At 37.3% G+C, this 16,650-nt stretch overlaps 1 long non-coding RNA gene across 1 annotated transcript; it reads left to right on the top strand.

Moving 5' to 3' along the window:
• The first annotated feature begins 13,897 nt into the window (after positions 1–13,897).
• Positions 13,898–15,918, top strand: LOC125496382 (uncharacterized). Its single transcript, XR_007273042.2, has 2 exons — positions 13,898–14,316; positions 15,585–15,918. It is a non-coding gene; the product is annotated as an uncharacterized LOC125496382 (long non-coding RNA).
• Positions 15,919–16,650: the final 732 nt, after the last annotated feature.

The following is a 16,650-nucleotide window of genomic DNA, read 5'->3' as shown; positions in this document are numbered from 1 at the left end:
GTTGTTGAGTGATGGGTAGGTTTTGTGGCTGAGAATTGGCTTTGTTGATTCAATGTTGCTAATAGCGAGACATAGTCTTTGTCATGGCAGCAGAATTTGCTGCTCTCATATATAGAGCAACTACTTTTAAAATGGCTACTTGTAATCAGATTGAATATCTTTAGGAATATTGGCTTGAAATAATATGAAGTATTAGCATTTTGTGCAAAATAACCCACACGAGGGATTGCCCTTAATGGTTCCAATCTTTGCATATTTTTGCTTTCTGTTTTTTATTTTTTTTGAAAGAACGCAAAGAGGGAACTAATTTTCATCGAGCTTGTTCTACTTCCACTAGTATTTTTCTTGTCTTAATTATTCTAAGTTTGGTTTCATATTCTCAGAGATCTGTCAAATGTGCTCCCGTTGTGCTTGGACTTGCTCTTTATCTTTGACATGAATAACATATCTCTATTTATTGCCTATGTATTATGATCCGTGTTATTCTTTTACTTGAGTTGCTGATGACATTTTTCTTTTATTTAAACTTGTGGAATAGCATATAATACTTTTAGTAGGCTTTAATTGATATATGAGCCCTCATCACATATTCTTTTGTACACTATGTAAGGCAATATACTAGATATGATTTTTGTTCAATGTTCCACATCCGAATTTCATAATTCGAGTTGTTTCCAATAGTTGTTATATTCCTTTGCTGCTTTTTTGTGGCGATGATTTTTGAAATATTCGGTAGGAGTTCAAATTGACATTTATGAGTTTACTCACATATCTAACACTCTTTCCAACCCAAGTTTACTCACTCTTTCCGACCCAAGTTTACTCACTCTTTTGACGTTTCTAACTGTAGCACTTGATGTTTCTTCTACTAGTGGCTGGTAGAGTTCTTATGGGACTTTATCCCTGAGCAAAACTTCATATTGGGTCGCGGGAACCAAACTTTTACTTAGAGTGAATGTAATTCATTCCTTTTACGTTGATCGTTATGCATGCCTATATTTTATTGTATAATAGGACAATTATGTTTAAAGAAACTTAATTACATTGATGTTTACTAATTTGATCAAATACGTTTGAATTTGCAGGTGGTCATAAATGAAGAAATGGAATGCCACATTCAATAAACTAGCTGCTTATAGGATGGCATAGAAGCATTCTAGATGTGGAGTGATTTATTGGAGCATTTTTACATGTAGAAGTTCTCTTGAAGAGAATTGAGAAACTATAAATTTTATATAGTTTTTTAGTTAACATACTTTTGTAATGATGTATTTCGTATATTTGTTCATGGGAGCATGAACATTGTATGCATAGTTCCTCTTCTGTGTATAAATTTCAAAATAAATTTATGAATATATAATTTTACGTATATCAAGGTATTACTAGACTACTATGGTATTGGAGTTGCACTAGCTAAGGAGGTGTTACAATAGGTGCCAAAATGAGGCATGATATTAGTAATAGAGGCATTGTAATAGTGGTATGATGGTGTTGCAATATATATAGAGGTGTTGCAATAGATGCCAAAATGGGACACAATATGAGTTCTAGGAACGTTGCAATAGCTATCGTATGAAGTTGCAATAGCTATAGACGCGTTGCAATAAGCTCTATAGCTAATGCAACAAGTATTTGCCCTATTGCAACAGTTTTGTATTAGCCGTTGCAATAGGCCTAAAAATTGTTGCATTAGACCTAATGCAACGGCAGCAACAGCAACGGTTGTTCAACCGTTGCAATAGCTCTATTGCAACGGTTTTAGGCTCTATTGCAACGGTTTTTAGGGGTTGCATTAGCTCATTTATGTAGTAGTGTTATGAAGTGATCCAGACTTCCACACTTGTGACAATTTAACTTTCCTTGCTTTTTCACGTTCTTCCCTTAGTAGTTCTTGTTGAAGAACTTTTTGAATCTTTTCACGATCAGTGCTGCCTCTTCATCGTCAGTTTCTGAATCCTCTAAGTCATCGGACTTGAGAGCCAATGCCTTAGGCCTATTAGAGTCAACCTCATGAGTTCCTAGATGGATTTCATGAGTCAACAAGGAACCGAAAAGTTGTTCGATATTGAATGTGGTGAAATATTTAGTTTCAAGTAGGGCGGTAACCTTTGCCATCCATATTTCATCCTGAGGAAGACTTCGTAGAACTTTTCGTACTTGTTCCTTGGGAGTGATGATCTTTCCTAGAGATTCAAGTTCATTTATGATGTTGGAGAATCTTGTGAGCATCTCTTGAACAGACTCCTTAGGCTTCATTTGAAATAGCTCATATTTGTGCATGAGCATGTCAATCTTTGATCGCTTGACTTCGTTTGTTCCTTCGTGAGTAACTTGAAGAAGTTCCCACATTTGCTTGGCTGATTTGCATCCGATGATTCGATTGTGTTCATCGGGACCAAAACCACAGTGGATAATCTTTTTGGCCAAGTTATTCATCTCCATCTTGTCGAAGTCATCCTTATCATATTTGGAAAGTGGCTTGGGGATTCGTTCACCTTTTTTATTTTTCTCTGTGGCTTCCAAGTCGCCGATCTCTATTACTCTCCAAACTTGATAATTTTCGGCCTTGATAAATATTTCCATACGATTCTTCCAGTATGGATAATACTTGCCGTTAAACATTGGGGGACGCTGAGTTGAGTAACCTTCTTCCAATCTTTCTCCTGATGTGTTCATCTTTTCCAGGAACTAGCTCCTTAGTGTTAACTGATTTTGGAGGAACTAGGCTCTGATACCAATTGTTCGTCTTGGACGAACACTTATGGAACTACAAGAGGGGGGGGGGGGAATTGTAGTTGGAGAGATTTTCAAACTTTTTGAGGAAATAAAAGAATGATTAAGTAAGAAAGAAATAATTGCATGATATAAAAAGAACTAGGAACACGAGATTTTTACAAGGAAAACTTCCTAGGCCCAATAGGAAGAAAAACCTTGACTACGAGGAATTTTGACTCAATTCTCTTTAATAACTTTTAGTCCAAAAGACTCTCTTTTGTACAACCTAAACTTGGACCAACTCTTTTCCTCTAGGAACTGGTTCCCTGTCAGCCTGTTCCCCCTAAATAGTTGACTTCTCCCTTGAATTCACTCAAAGTCTTTTCTCTTTCTCTCTTCTATTTCTCTTTCTCTTTTTTTCTCAAAATGATTACAGACTTAGATTCACTCAACCCAATCTATAATACATCAATTTCTAAGAAGAAGAAAACCGAATGTACTTTCTCTAAGAATATTACATAAAATTCTGAAAGTATATTTCAAGATCATTACAAAACTCTATTTGTAGGGACCTTTTTCTTCTCGTATTCTTCTCCACGATCTTCTCCATTATCCCACGTAGCTTCAGCAACTTCTCCACAATATGTCTGTTGATAATTCCGTTGGCAGTTGGCTTCCTTAAACGTAGCCACTTATCCACGTTCACACACCTTAAAAATAGAGTGGTTATTGTGGTTCCTAAAATGTAGGAACTACCTCAACGTTCTATTTTTAAGCGCATCCTTAGGTTAGTGATTTGCGGCTCCTAGATTGTAGGCAACCAAAAGATGCTGCACACACACACTAACTCAACACAATATTATGGAACCTTAATATATTCAATTTTGTTACATCCATAATATTAACCAGATGTCACAAATAAGTTATAAACAACTTAATCTTGCTTAAACACTTAATCGATTCTTCATAAGTTATTTAACATGTTATTTGTGAAATCTAAAGATAACTAAACAAATTAAAACTCAAAAGAATAAATCAAACAAAATAAAATAAATAAAACCAGAAAAATAAATCTAGGACATATAAAAATTACTTCTAACATATAATACTAAAAACCGGATTAATAAACTAAAATCATGTAAACTTTAATTATATGTCATTATGAAAATAGTGAAATAACAAAAGATTTGCAGTTTCTTCAGTTTGTTGTTCTTCTTCCTCTTCTGTCTCTAAATCTCCGCAAGCAGTACCATTGCCTTTCGAACGTTTGCCTTAGAGAAAGGTGCCTTTGGTTCCTTGTTCCTTTCAGCAAAGCGTTCCTTGTTCCTTTTTTTGGTTTTATTATTTTCCCAAAGTGGACATTCCTTGATGAAGTGATCTGTACTTCCACATTTCTGACAAGCATCTTTGTTAGAAAACCTTTTAGTCTTACCTTTAAAGTTCCCGTTTTTCATGATCCTGTACATCTTTCGAAATTTTCGAACCATGAGTGTTGCTTCCTCTTCTTCTGAGTCAAAATCATCTTCAACATCTGCTTTGAGAGTAATGGACTTTGATTTCGAGCTTTCACCATACTCAGTGTCAAGGTGAAGCTCATGAGTCATAAGTGACCCAGCCAACTGTTCCAAATTGAACTTAGTGAAATCTTTTGTTTCTTGTAAATCAGTGACCTAAGCCATGCATCTGTCCTTATGAAGACTCCTAAGAACCTTTCGAACCTGTTCCTTTGATGAAATAAACTTTTCAAGAGAAGCTAACTCATTAATAATTTTAGTGAAACAAGTAAACATCTCTTGAATACTTTCCTTAGTCTTCATGGAGAACAGTTCATATTGATTCATTAGTAAATCAATTTTAGATCTTTTGACTTCATTAGTTCCTTCGTGGGTTACTTCTAGTAAGTCCCATATTTTCTTTGCGGATGTCATCCCATGATCCTATTGTGTTCAAGGGGTCCAAGTCCGCAATGTAACAATTTAACAGCCATGACATTTACTTCCATTTTTCCAAAATCAACTTTGTCATATTCAGAGCAGGGTTTCAGAATTACCTCATTTTTGTCATTTGTAGTTGTGACCTCGAAATCACCAACTTCAGTGACTCTCCATACCTGGAAGTTTTCCGCCTTGATGAATAATATCTCCATTTGGTTCTTCCAGTAGGAGTAGAACTTCCCATTGAACATGGGATGCCTTTGCGTAGAGTAACCTTCCTCAAGTTTCTCGGTGGTATTCATTGTTCCTTGGAACGTTTTCTCAATTGGGTTTCCTATCTTTCGTGAGTTCCGGCTCTGATAACAATTGTTATTTCACTAGGAAAACTACAAGAGGGGGAGGGTGAATTGTATGTGTAGAAATAAACGTAACTTTTTGCCGAAATTCAAACTTAAACAAATAAACAAGCTAAAGGAACACAAGGGATTTTTTACGAGGAAAAACTTCTTGGCCCAACAAGAAGAAACAACCTCGACCACTAGAGATTTTAAACTCAACTCTTTCACTAATTAGGCCAAACAACTCTGTTACTGTAGACACTAAAAATTTATTAGTGTTTTACATTAAAATAAATTGATTATTATTGAGCTAAGAATAAATATGATTAGCCCAATTTAATTAATTTAGTCCACTCAAATAACATATCCAAATTAAATTAAACAAATATAATTTGGGTTTTTAAAATATTTGGGCTAGCCCATATTACTAGTTCAAACAAGATGGTCAAATGGCAAATGTAAAAAAAAAGACTTTCAAGTCATAAACGGGTCCCAAACCCATAAATTAATACCAAGTCCATGAAGGGATCCCCATTCCCTATAAATAGACCTCACATCTCTCAGTTGAGGACAGGGAAAAATCATTATTCTCAAGAGCTCATCAAATTCTCTTAGAATTCTCTCAGCAATTAGTCAATAAGCACATCAAACCTGTGCCGACTGTTCAGATACACACTCAAACATATTCGACTGAGACTCAAGCTTTGTCAGCCCTCATTCGAATATACCCAAACAAAACTCAAACTCAGGTTGACGTTGACAAAACGTCATCCCACACTCAAACTCAGGTTGACATTGACAACATGTCAGTCTCCATTCAACTCCCCGTCGACACCAACACGTGTCACTCTCAAGCTACGAAACAGAATCAGAGGACTTAGTTTATTTAATCATTATAAAATGTATACAGATATTGTACTCAATACATTTATTGAAATATAATTCCTTTGTTACTTTGTTTCTCGTCTTATTTACTTTGACTCGAAATTTTGTGTATACAGATTTTGGCACGCTCGGTGGGACTATCTCTGCCTCTCATCTCTGTTTCGTCATCAACAACAAATATGAGAAATGGCCTCAAGCAAGAACATCTCTCAATCTTCTGAAAACTCTGCTGACACCCCACAAAAATCTGTAACGTTGGGTGATTTTATGGATGATATGACCCTTGGTTTTCGCACTAGAGGAATGAAGAAGGCTGCTATTGCTGGCGCCGCTGCAAAACTCCAAACTGCAAACGTTCCTACTAGGCCAAGAAAGCTCTGTAAGCCTACTGCTCCTGAATCATCTGTCGTGCATAGCTCATACAAGGAGCGTGAAACCCCAGTGTTTGGCTCAATCGCTTTGGCTGAACGTGAGCCATCATTGATTGCTTCTCAAATATGGAAGCAACTCTCATCTGATAAGTCAGACAAACTGACTGTCCACACTAGCCCTCTCTTTGACCCACTCAATGTGGGGAGTGACGATGAGACAAGTGATGACATTGTTGACTCATCACCTCTAAAGATTATCGACTTAGAGGAACCCTTACTCTTCTCTCAGTCAAACACTGCTGCTGTTATGGTAACTTCGGCTGAGACAATTGATGAACAACTTGCTGAAATGAATAGCCTACTCCAAAAATTAATGAAGGATGGAGAAGAAAAAGATGCTCAAATCCGACTCCAAAATGAGCAAATTGCTGCCCTCAACAAGAAACTTGAAGGAGACGACGCAGCATCAAGACTAGATGGGGGTGAAAGCGAAGGCGATAGTGGTGAAGACGATCGCCGCCCACCCACAGCTCGACAACTTGAGTTATTAGTAGCTCACGCTATCAAAAATCAACTCGGGGAAAGTTCATCGGTATGTAAAGCCTTATACCAAAAGAATTGACAAGCTGCAGATGCCACTTGGCTATCAGCCCCCCAAGTTCCAGCATTTCGATGGGAAAGGAAATCCTAAGTTGGACATGCAATAATGCTGGCACCACAGATGATTTCCTGGTCAAACAATTCGTTCGTTCTCTTAAAGGCATGGCCTTTGACTGGTACACTAATTTACCCTCACAATCCATCGACAGTTGGGATCAAATGGAGGAGGAATTCCTGAACAGGTTCTATAGCACTCGACGTATTGTCAGTATGACTGAACTAACTAAGACTCACCAGTGGAAGTATGAGCCAGTCATCGATTACATCAATCGTTGGCGCGCATTGAGTCTGGAGTGTAAAGATCGCCTGACTGAAGTCTCTGCTGATGAGATGTGCATTCAAGGGATGGATTGGGACTTGCTTTATATTTTGCAAGGTATAAAGCCTATGACTTTTCAGGAGTTGGCTACGCGAGCTCATGACATGGAGCTTACCATTGCCAACAATAGAGGCAAAAGCAACACTTCTTTCAGAGTACAAGAAAGAGAAGAAGGATTTTAAGAAAACTGACAAGACTGCCAAAAGTTTGACTAAGGAGTCAATGTCGATCACAACTACCTCCTTGCCTGTCAAGATGTCTAGCAAGGCTGGTACTGAAAACAATAAGGGTTCACCTTCGAAAGAACCTAGGAAAAATAGGCCAACCTTGAAAGAACTCCAAGCAAAGAAATATCCATTTCCAGACTCTGATTTATCAGGGATGTTAGATGATTTGCTTGAAAACAAAGTCATTGAATTACCCGAATCTAAGCATCCTGCAGAGGTCGGTAGGACTTCTGATCCTAACTATTGTCGGTATCACAGGTTGATTAGTCATCCTATAGAAAAGTGTATAACACTCAAGGAGAGAATCATGCAACTTGCAAAGGATGGGAAGATTGTACTGGATTTTGATGAAGTTGTCGAAGCTAATCACGCCTCTGCAATGTTAGATTCCTATTGGGAGGCTCAAACTCTGAACTTTGGGAGCCTGGAGCCAGTAATTGTACATGTGTTGCGACCAGTTCTTCAAGTTGATGAGGTGCCATTTATTGAGCACAATAGCCCAACTAGCAACCAACAAGAAGAGGATGACGAAGGGTGGACGTTAGTCACTAGAAGGAGGCCTAGATGACAGTCGAAGCCTCAACCAAAGGTTGCTTGTCGTAAGAAGAAGCACCAAAAAAGGAAAAGCTCAAGACGCTTGAAAGAAAAGAAAAAGTCAAAAAAGCATACTAAACAACAAGTATTGCCAATTGACTTACTTGAACAAGACCCACTTACTCCTATAATCTTCGAAGAATTCTTGAAGATTACTTTACTACGGTTACTGTTAATGCTACCTCATTCGTTGAGAATAATGAACAAAAAGAAGAAGAGGGGGATCAAGAGAATGTTAAAGAAAATGAAGTCTCTGTTAAAGTGACTGTTCAACATTCAGGGTCAGAGATAGATCCAAAGATATTATGTATCTTAGAAGCTCTTCCTACACGCATGGGATGGAGGCAGATCTTTCATTTGCCTCGAGAAATGTGTCGACAGGTGGCTCTTGCACTTCAGCATCCAGAACTATACCTTGACAAAGTGAAAGATGCTGGAGAGCCAATAGAAAATTCGGCTAAATACACGTCATGTAATTTTGCCTTGGCCTTCAGTGATGAAGGCTTATTGTTGGGTTCAAAACCTCACAACCGACCCTTGTTCGTTGCTGGTTATATTTTTGGCCAGAGAGTGAATCGTATCTTAGTGAATGGAGGTTCAGCTGTCAACATCATGCCAAAGTCCACCATGATTGATTTGGGGATCACTATGGAAGATCTTTCTGATAGTCGTTTAATGATCCAGAGGTTCAATTTGAACAATCAGCGTGCCATAGGCATAATACGTCTTAAACTGGTGATGGAGAGTTAACATCATCTACTCTCTTCCATGTCATAGATACAAAAACGTCATATAAAATGTTGCTTGGACGACCATGGTTACACGAAAATGGGGTAGTCGCATCAACCCTTCATCAATGTCTGAAATTTTATCGAGGAGGAGTGAAATGTTGCCATCTAAAATTCCTTCAACGGGGAAAAGGGGTGCAAACAAAAATGGTGACATTCCATCGTCATCAAGCTCTAGGGAGTCAACCACCACTGAGATGCAACATAAAAAATACAAGTAAAATATAAAACAAGTTGTTGCTCAACCCCTTACAGCAATGAAGAATTCAGTAACTACTCCAGTTTTGCGATATATTCCTAAATCACGTCGTAAGGAAGGGGAATCACCTTTTGCAGGGCATCAGGTCATGAAAGTAGAGCCAAAGGAAGAAAAAGGAGTAGATGAGACTACTCTTTAATGTTTAAAGCAAGAAGTAGTTGTTCCTTTGCCAAGAGCCAACCACAATCAAATTGCTAAGCCTCCGACATCGGAATCTGTTGATCAATCTAGGAGAAAATGGCTTAATAAGGGTAAGTTTGACCCAAACGCTTATAAGCTCTTGGCGAACTCGGGTTATGACTTCGAAAATCCAGCGTCCATGGGAAATATTATTGAGGTTGAGCCTCATGGAATCAATGACACACAAAAGAAATTACAAGAATATGGCGTTGAGGTACGTCCGACTAAAGTTGGTTTGGGATTTGAAGCTCCAACACCCATCAAAATTTCCGCACGGCGTAGAGGGACCACCTCTTCTTCACAATATACTACTGCGGAGGAAGTCGAAGAAAATGAGGGTGAAGAAGGTGCGACCCAGCAAAATATATCGGTCTTTGATCGAATACAGTCGCCTGACATAAAGAACCATTAATCGGTTTTTGATAGACTTGGTGGAAACGAGCTAAATGAAGGTGTGAAACCAAAAACACGAACACCCTTGCAAAATTCTCGATTCTCTAAGAAGAAAGCATTTGTCTTTAAACGTCTTGGCGCATCGACCTCAATTGATAAACAACCAAGACGGTCGGTACTAAGTCGCTTCACAAGAAGCAAGGATAGTGTCAAAGGCGAGGATGCGCCTCAAAGTGTTATTCCATCTCGCATGAGGCGTAAACAGGTGGTAGACATCATTGAACATACACCTTTGAAAGCCAAAGGTCGTGTCATAGTGTTAACAAATCAAAGGAGTTCGCCTAGTCAAGAAAAAGAGAAGGATGTTGAATTTGTTTCTTCAAACCATATCACAGGGCATGAGGCTCCTGAAAGTGACGAGGAGATGGAAACAGATGAGGCCCCTAAAACTCTTGAAGATGGGGGGCAAGCCACCGTTGATGAGTTAAAAGAGTTAAACCTTGGAACTCAAGAAGAGCCACACCCTGTCTACATCAGCGCTTCTCTTACCCAACAGGAAGAACAAAAATATTCCAAGTTACTCTCTCACAATAAAGACGTATTTGCATGGAGCTACAAGAAGATGTCAAGACTCGACCCGAAAGTCGCTATCCATCGTTTAGCCATCAAAAAGGGTGTCAGTCTAAAGAAGCAATCTCAAAGACGTTTCAGGCCAGAATTAATTCCTGAAATTGAGGCATAATTAAACAAGCTCATTGATGCAGGATTTATTCGTGAAGTCAAGTACCCTACTTGGATAGCAAACATTGTGCCAGTACGACAGAAAAATGGACAGTTACGAGTTTGTGTGGACTTCCGCGATTTGAATGAGGCGTGTCCAAAGGATGATTTCCCACTCCCCATAACGAAAATCATGATTGATGCCACCACTGGTCATGAGGCTTTGTCATTTATGGATTGTGCTGCTAGATACAATCAAATCCACATGGCTCCTGAAGATCAAGAAGCAACTGCATTTTGTACCCCTAAAGGGATATTCTATTACAAAGTTGTGCCTTTCGGCTTGAAAAGTGCCGGAGCTACGTATCAGCGTGCAATGCAGAAAATTTTCGAAGATATGATGCATCAAATTGTGGAATGCTACGTAGACGACTGTATACACAAAATTTCGAGTCGAATGTAGACGAGAAACAAAGTAACAAAGAAATTATATTTCAATAAATGTATTGAGTACAATCTCTGTAAACAGTTTATAATGAAAAATAAACTAAGTCCTCTGATTCTGTTTCGTAGCTTGAGAGTGACACATGTTGGTTTCACGGGAGTTGAATGTAGACTGACCTGTTGTCAACGTCAACCTGAGTTTGAGTGTGGATGACGTTTTTGTCGACGTCAACCTGAGTTTGAGTTTTGTTTGGGTATATTCGAATGAGGGCTGACAAAGCTTGAATCTCAGTCGAATATGTTTGAGTGCATCTGAATAGTCTGCACAATTTTGATGTGCTTGTTGACTAATTGCAGAGAGAATTCTAAGAGAATTTTATGAGCTCTTGAGAATAATGATATTTCCGTCCCCTTAATTGAGAGATGTGAGGTCTATTTATAGGGAATGAAGATCCCTTCATGGACTTGGTAATTTATGGGTTTGGACCCGTTTATGACTTGGAAGTCTTTTTACCTTTGCCATTTGACCATCTTATTCGGACTAAGTAATCTGGGCTAGCCCAATACTTTATAACCCAAATTATATTTGTTTAATTTAATTTTGATATGTAATTTGAGTGGGCTAAATTAATTAAATTGGGCTAAGCATATTTATTTTAGCTCAATAATAATCAATTTATTTTAATGTAAAACACTAATAAATTTTTAGTGTCTACAAATTGCCCACTCGAGACGGTGTCACGTACACGATTTGAAGTGTTTAATCGTGACAAGGTCTCGAATTTTTGTTTGGTTTAGCAAGTAGGTGACAATTACCGTGTTGAGAGTTGTTTCCTAGAGTTATGAACTATTTACAACTCTATTAACTTTTGGACTCGGAGAAATAATCCAAATCGAATAAGTATTAGGTTCAATTTTTTTTCTTCACCAAAGTGTATAAATACTTGCACGGGTACCGTCACTACTACAAATGTGGGCAAACATAACATAGCTATATTAACAGTCAATTTCACAATTGTTATCTATAATTTTAATTAACATGCTATTATGAGACCTGTTATCTTAGTTACCACAAACTTAACAGTTAGTAATTTAGTTGTTATCTTTTTTTCCCCTTTTCAATTTTTACTTTTTCTTATATAACACATTAATTGATAAATTATTTTATATTTTTTCTAAAGAAGAAAACTAAATTTTAATTCATGCACTACTCTCCTCCCTTCAAAAGAGAAAACAATAAAATTAAAAGAAAAGAAATAAATACAAACGGTTTTCCCTTCAACTCACATAACTCCCTCTCCTCCTTTCACCATTTTTCTTCATTAGTATTTGATGTTCTGGAATCATGGTAATTTCTCAGTCCAAATTGATTGGTATCTGTTGTTGTGACATGAAATAAATTTCAGAGAGGAATTTCCTAGCAAGGCTGCTATTTCCATGAGCCGTCGGAGCTCCGACTGCGGGGCAGGGTCAACGTTGTCGTCATGGTCGATCTTCTGAAGGCGGATTTCAGAGTCACGCCTGCGAGATCGGTCCACCAACAATTGTCACAACCCCAAAATCGGTGATATCTCCTCCTAATTTTTCTTAAAGTTCCAGATCTCCTTTGTGTGTGGAGTGTTACTTGTCAATTATTGCCTTGATTGATAACTGATTTGCCTTTATTGCAAATGCTTCAATTCCTGTTTGTTACGAGCATTAAATTCATTTCACTTGCTCTATATCTATTGTTTTTACTGTTATTTTCTTTGGAGCTGCATAATCGGTGATTTGTAGTTCGAAATTACAAGAAACTTCCATCATCCTAAATTAATGTAACCACTTGTTGTAGTACCCCCTGCTGAACCCGTGAGTGATCTTGTTGTTCATGACTACTAGTCTTTTAGTTTGGTTGTGAATGGAAAGCTTTTGCAGTTTTGAGTCTCTAGTCATAGTCATGAATTAATCTCTAATCATCTGATATGACCACAATCTAATCATCTTATATCACCACAATTACTAATCTTCATGTTTCCATTCCATGTCACGAGTAAAAGATGGAATTGCCTCTTAAGTTAGAAAAAAAGGCTGGTTATGTTGGCAGTTGTTGCAAATTATGTCAGTTCGCTTAGATTGTTGTATGAGTTGAAACCTCTGCAATGCCGAGTCAGTTGGTATTAAATTATTTCGGAAATTATCCATGGTATCCATGTACTTGAAACATTGTTTCATAGTAACCTTATCTTACAAATTACAATAAGGAGATCTCTCCACAGTTACCATGGATTCATACTCCAAAACTTTTAACCAATTCATTTTGTTTCTTATATTTTCTAGCCTATGTATGGTGATGAAAGAGGTGATTTAAAGATAATGAAAGATTTTGATGAGAGGACAATTTGGACCCATAATCGTGTTCCTCTATTTGTTTCCTATAATAGAGGTTCTTATAGTTTCAGTTTTCATCCTTCTGCATTTACTCCCAGAATGGTAAACAAATAAAACCCTTCACCTTGGTATATATAACGCTAAGCAAAGACCTTTATACCGCTTCATATTGCGTGTGCTTCTCTTCCTTGTATTTTTCGGCCTCCCTCTTCTTGCGAGCAGTGTAATCCGCAACTTTTTCTCCAGTGTCTACTGCACATCTCTTGCCACAGCAACTGGCTTCTCAGCCAATTCGGTTGCTTTATGGGCAGCAGTTGCCATTACGTCCTTAGCCTTTCCGACCACACCACCTGCTTTCTTTGTAGCCTCCACAGCAACCTCTGTAGTGTAATGGGCAGCCCCCAGCCAACAACTACAGCCTGATCCTTCACCTCTTTTGCTACCTTCCCTGCATACTAAGCTGCAGTTTTACCTGTCTGCACCGCCACATCCTTTGCAGCCACTGCCTTCTCCCCCATGAACCCTGCCACCGTCTTTGTGGAGCTCACAGTGGTATCTTTAGCTTGTGCCGCCTTCTCACTGGTGTACTGCATAGACTTTTGGCCCGCAGTCGATATGGCTTCTTTGGCTTGTTGGGTTTATCAGAAGCTGTTTCAGCTACTGGACGAGACTTCTCTGATATAAATTGGGTTGTTGCACCAACTCCTACACGAGCTTTTTCCTGGGCCTTGGAGCCCAGTTCAGATGTCTTAGTTGCTGTTGCCCCTAGTCCATGTTTTGCTGCTTCTTTGGACTAATAAATAAATTAGCCAACTCTATTGATATGTTGATGTCAGCGTTGCTCTCTTGTGTTCATTCAGTATGGCTGCAGACGAGTTGCTTGAGATTTACAAGGGCTAATGTTGTTGATGAATCATGTTTGCTCCGAGTCAAATGAGCAAATCCAACCTAATGATAATGAGCTAAAGGGGGCCTATGCGGAAGAACATGTAGGATCCTCTACATCACATGTGAATCCTGAACAAGTAACTGAACAAAAGGATGCTTCAAGTCTGGTTGAAGCCCATCTCCCCATTACTGTATCACTGACGAGGAACAGTGAAAGCTTCGCTTTGAATATCAGTAAGATTTTGCAAGTGGTATATTTGACACAGTCTGTTTCTTAAAATGTTTTTAATTTATTAAGATCCCATTTCTGCTTATGTATTTCAGGTGAGTATTTTGTAAAAGTCAACCGTATGATGATGTGTATGAGTGCTTTTTTTGGACTTGGGATGTAGTTTATATAATATGTAATGTTTTGGATGAGGGGTGAAAACGATATTATATATATGGTTCATGCTATTATTTGTTTCTCCTGTGTGGTAGATGTGCGACTTTTTTCATGTTTAATTTTGCTAGGCATAGTAAATGATTCAAACAAGCAATGTCTTCATGTTTATAACTTTTCTCCTTTTCCATCTTTAATGTCCTAATATTTGATTGGTTTTCTGCTTTGATTATTTTCTGAAAGTAATCTAATACTAAAGCAAAAGTGATTATTATATTGACATTGAAAAAAATATGATCATGCTAACTTGATTTAATGTGGAACTGGAAACATGTTTAAATTGTTTACTTGGATTTCAGTTTCTTTTTATGATTCATCTGTCTGCTAAAAAAAAAAGATTATGGAATATATCCAGTTCATTGATATTAAGTTTCCTTCAGTTTATGTTATGGGGTATGTTTGATTCTTGTACATTGAGAAAGATCTAAATAAAAAGTTGGGGTGTGTAAAAATAAAAATAGGTGGAGTTTAGGAGAAGAATGGTGAAGGAGATAAAAAGAACAGGCCACCTTTAGGAGATATGGAAATGTAGTGGCTGATAGAGATGACAATGGCATTGTGAAACCGAAGGCCGCTAACCACCCTCTCACTAGGAGTTTGCACTCAGCTTGTAGCTAATGCATAAGCAGCTGCTCAGAAAAATCATGTACTGTTTTTTTATATAAAGCTGTTAATGGGTTAATGCTTTTGTTTTATAATAGTAATTTGGATTCAATTTTTAGTTAATACACATACTAAATAAATTTCGACTAATTTGCAGCCTGAGTACAAGTTATGGATGTTAATGTTGTTGAGGAAGGAAAGTAGTAAAATGGGATTCAGACTAGACACTTAGGTGGTTCTTTAAGGTTCATACATTCATTTCTTTTTTGTTGTAGTGATACTTATTTTTTAGTTGTTGCATTCTTACGCCTTATTATTTGATACCAGGTATCTCTACTTATATACATGTTATGATTGTTGATGCTAATTTATTTTCTTTAACTACATACTATTATATTCAATGACTTTTCTAGTTTTCATGATCAATGACATATTATTTTAAACAATGTTATTGTAGTACTATCATGGCGCTCCTCCAAGCTCTCAAAATAACATTGATGAACTCAAAGAGGTGTATGGATTACATATTCAGGGATCAACTCCAAGAACCGATGATGAATGAGTTTTTACCATAGCCCCTTCTTTGACGTACATATACATTTAAGATTTGAATATCAATTTTTGGATTTTGATATTGACATCATGTGGATGTGACTATAGGCTAAATTTGATCTTGTTTATGATTTAGAATAATATTGATATGTATATATAGTAGTTTTTGGAAGTTTAGAATTATGAATATTGGTTGAATTATTTTGTGATATAAAGAATTTTAGAAGTTTGGAATGTCATGTTCAATTTATTGATTATATGATTTTAAGGGTTGAATATTAATCATACAGTGGATACAGGTAGTGTATCGTATGACATTGTTGTGTTGCGTGCTGTAACGCCTACTGCCAATAGATGCGTGAAATGAGAATTTGATTATTTAAAAAAAAAAAAAAATATCATAGATAACAGTTATAGGTAAAATATGTTATATATAGTATAGGAAAACATAACAGTTATTCAAGATAAGTGTTAAATTTTCCTTCTTTCAATTTGTCATATAAATAACAAACATAACGCTTATTTACAAAATATGTTATCTAGCGATATAACGTGTATTATAAATAACTGTTATGTTTTCTCTAGCAAACATAACACGTTCATCAGGTGTTATGTTTTACTTTACATTACACTGACTTGGATAACGCCTCAAAACTGTTATGTAAAGCCTTATTTAACAGTTATCTTTGTCTTTTTTTGTAGTAGTGCGTTTTCACTTCGTGACAGTTATTGAGATTTGAGTGCTGCTATACTTGATGGTCTTCGTCTACAGACCCAAATTTTGGGTTTGACCTGTAATTTTGCAAACCAACTTCGTCTTTTGTGAATAAGGTAACCCCATACCTTACCTTCTTATTTCTTTGGTGCGTTTGTTTTTTTTTTTCAAACAATTTGACCGCACCATATAATTACCTCATAACCAGGGGCAGATTTACTATGGGTTCACTGGGTTCAGGTGATCCCACTGATTT

This window comes from Beta vulgaris, chromosome 4, assembly GCF_026745355.1.
Source record: "Beta vulgaris subsp. vulgaris cultivar EL10 chromosome 4, EL10.2, whole genome shotgun sequence".
In the NCBI taxonomy this organism is placed as follows: domain Eukaryota; kingdom Viridiplantae; phylum Streptophyta; class Magnoliopsida; order Caryophyllales; family Amaranthaceae; genus Beta; species Beta vulgaris.
This window is presented reverse-complemented; position numbering and strand designations above follow the sequence as displayed.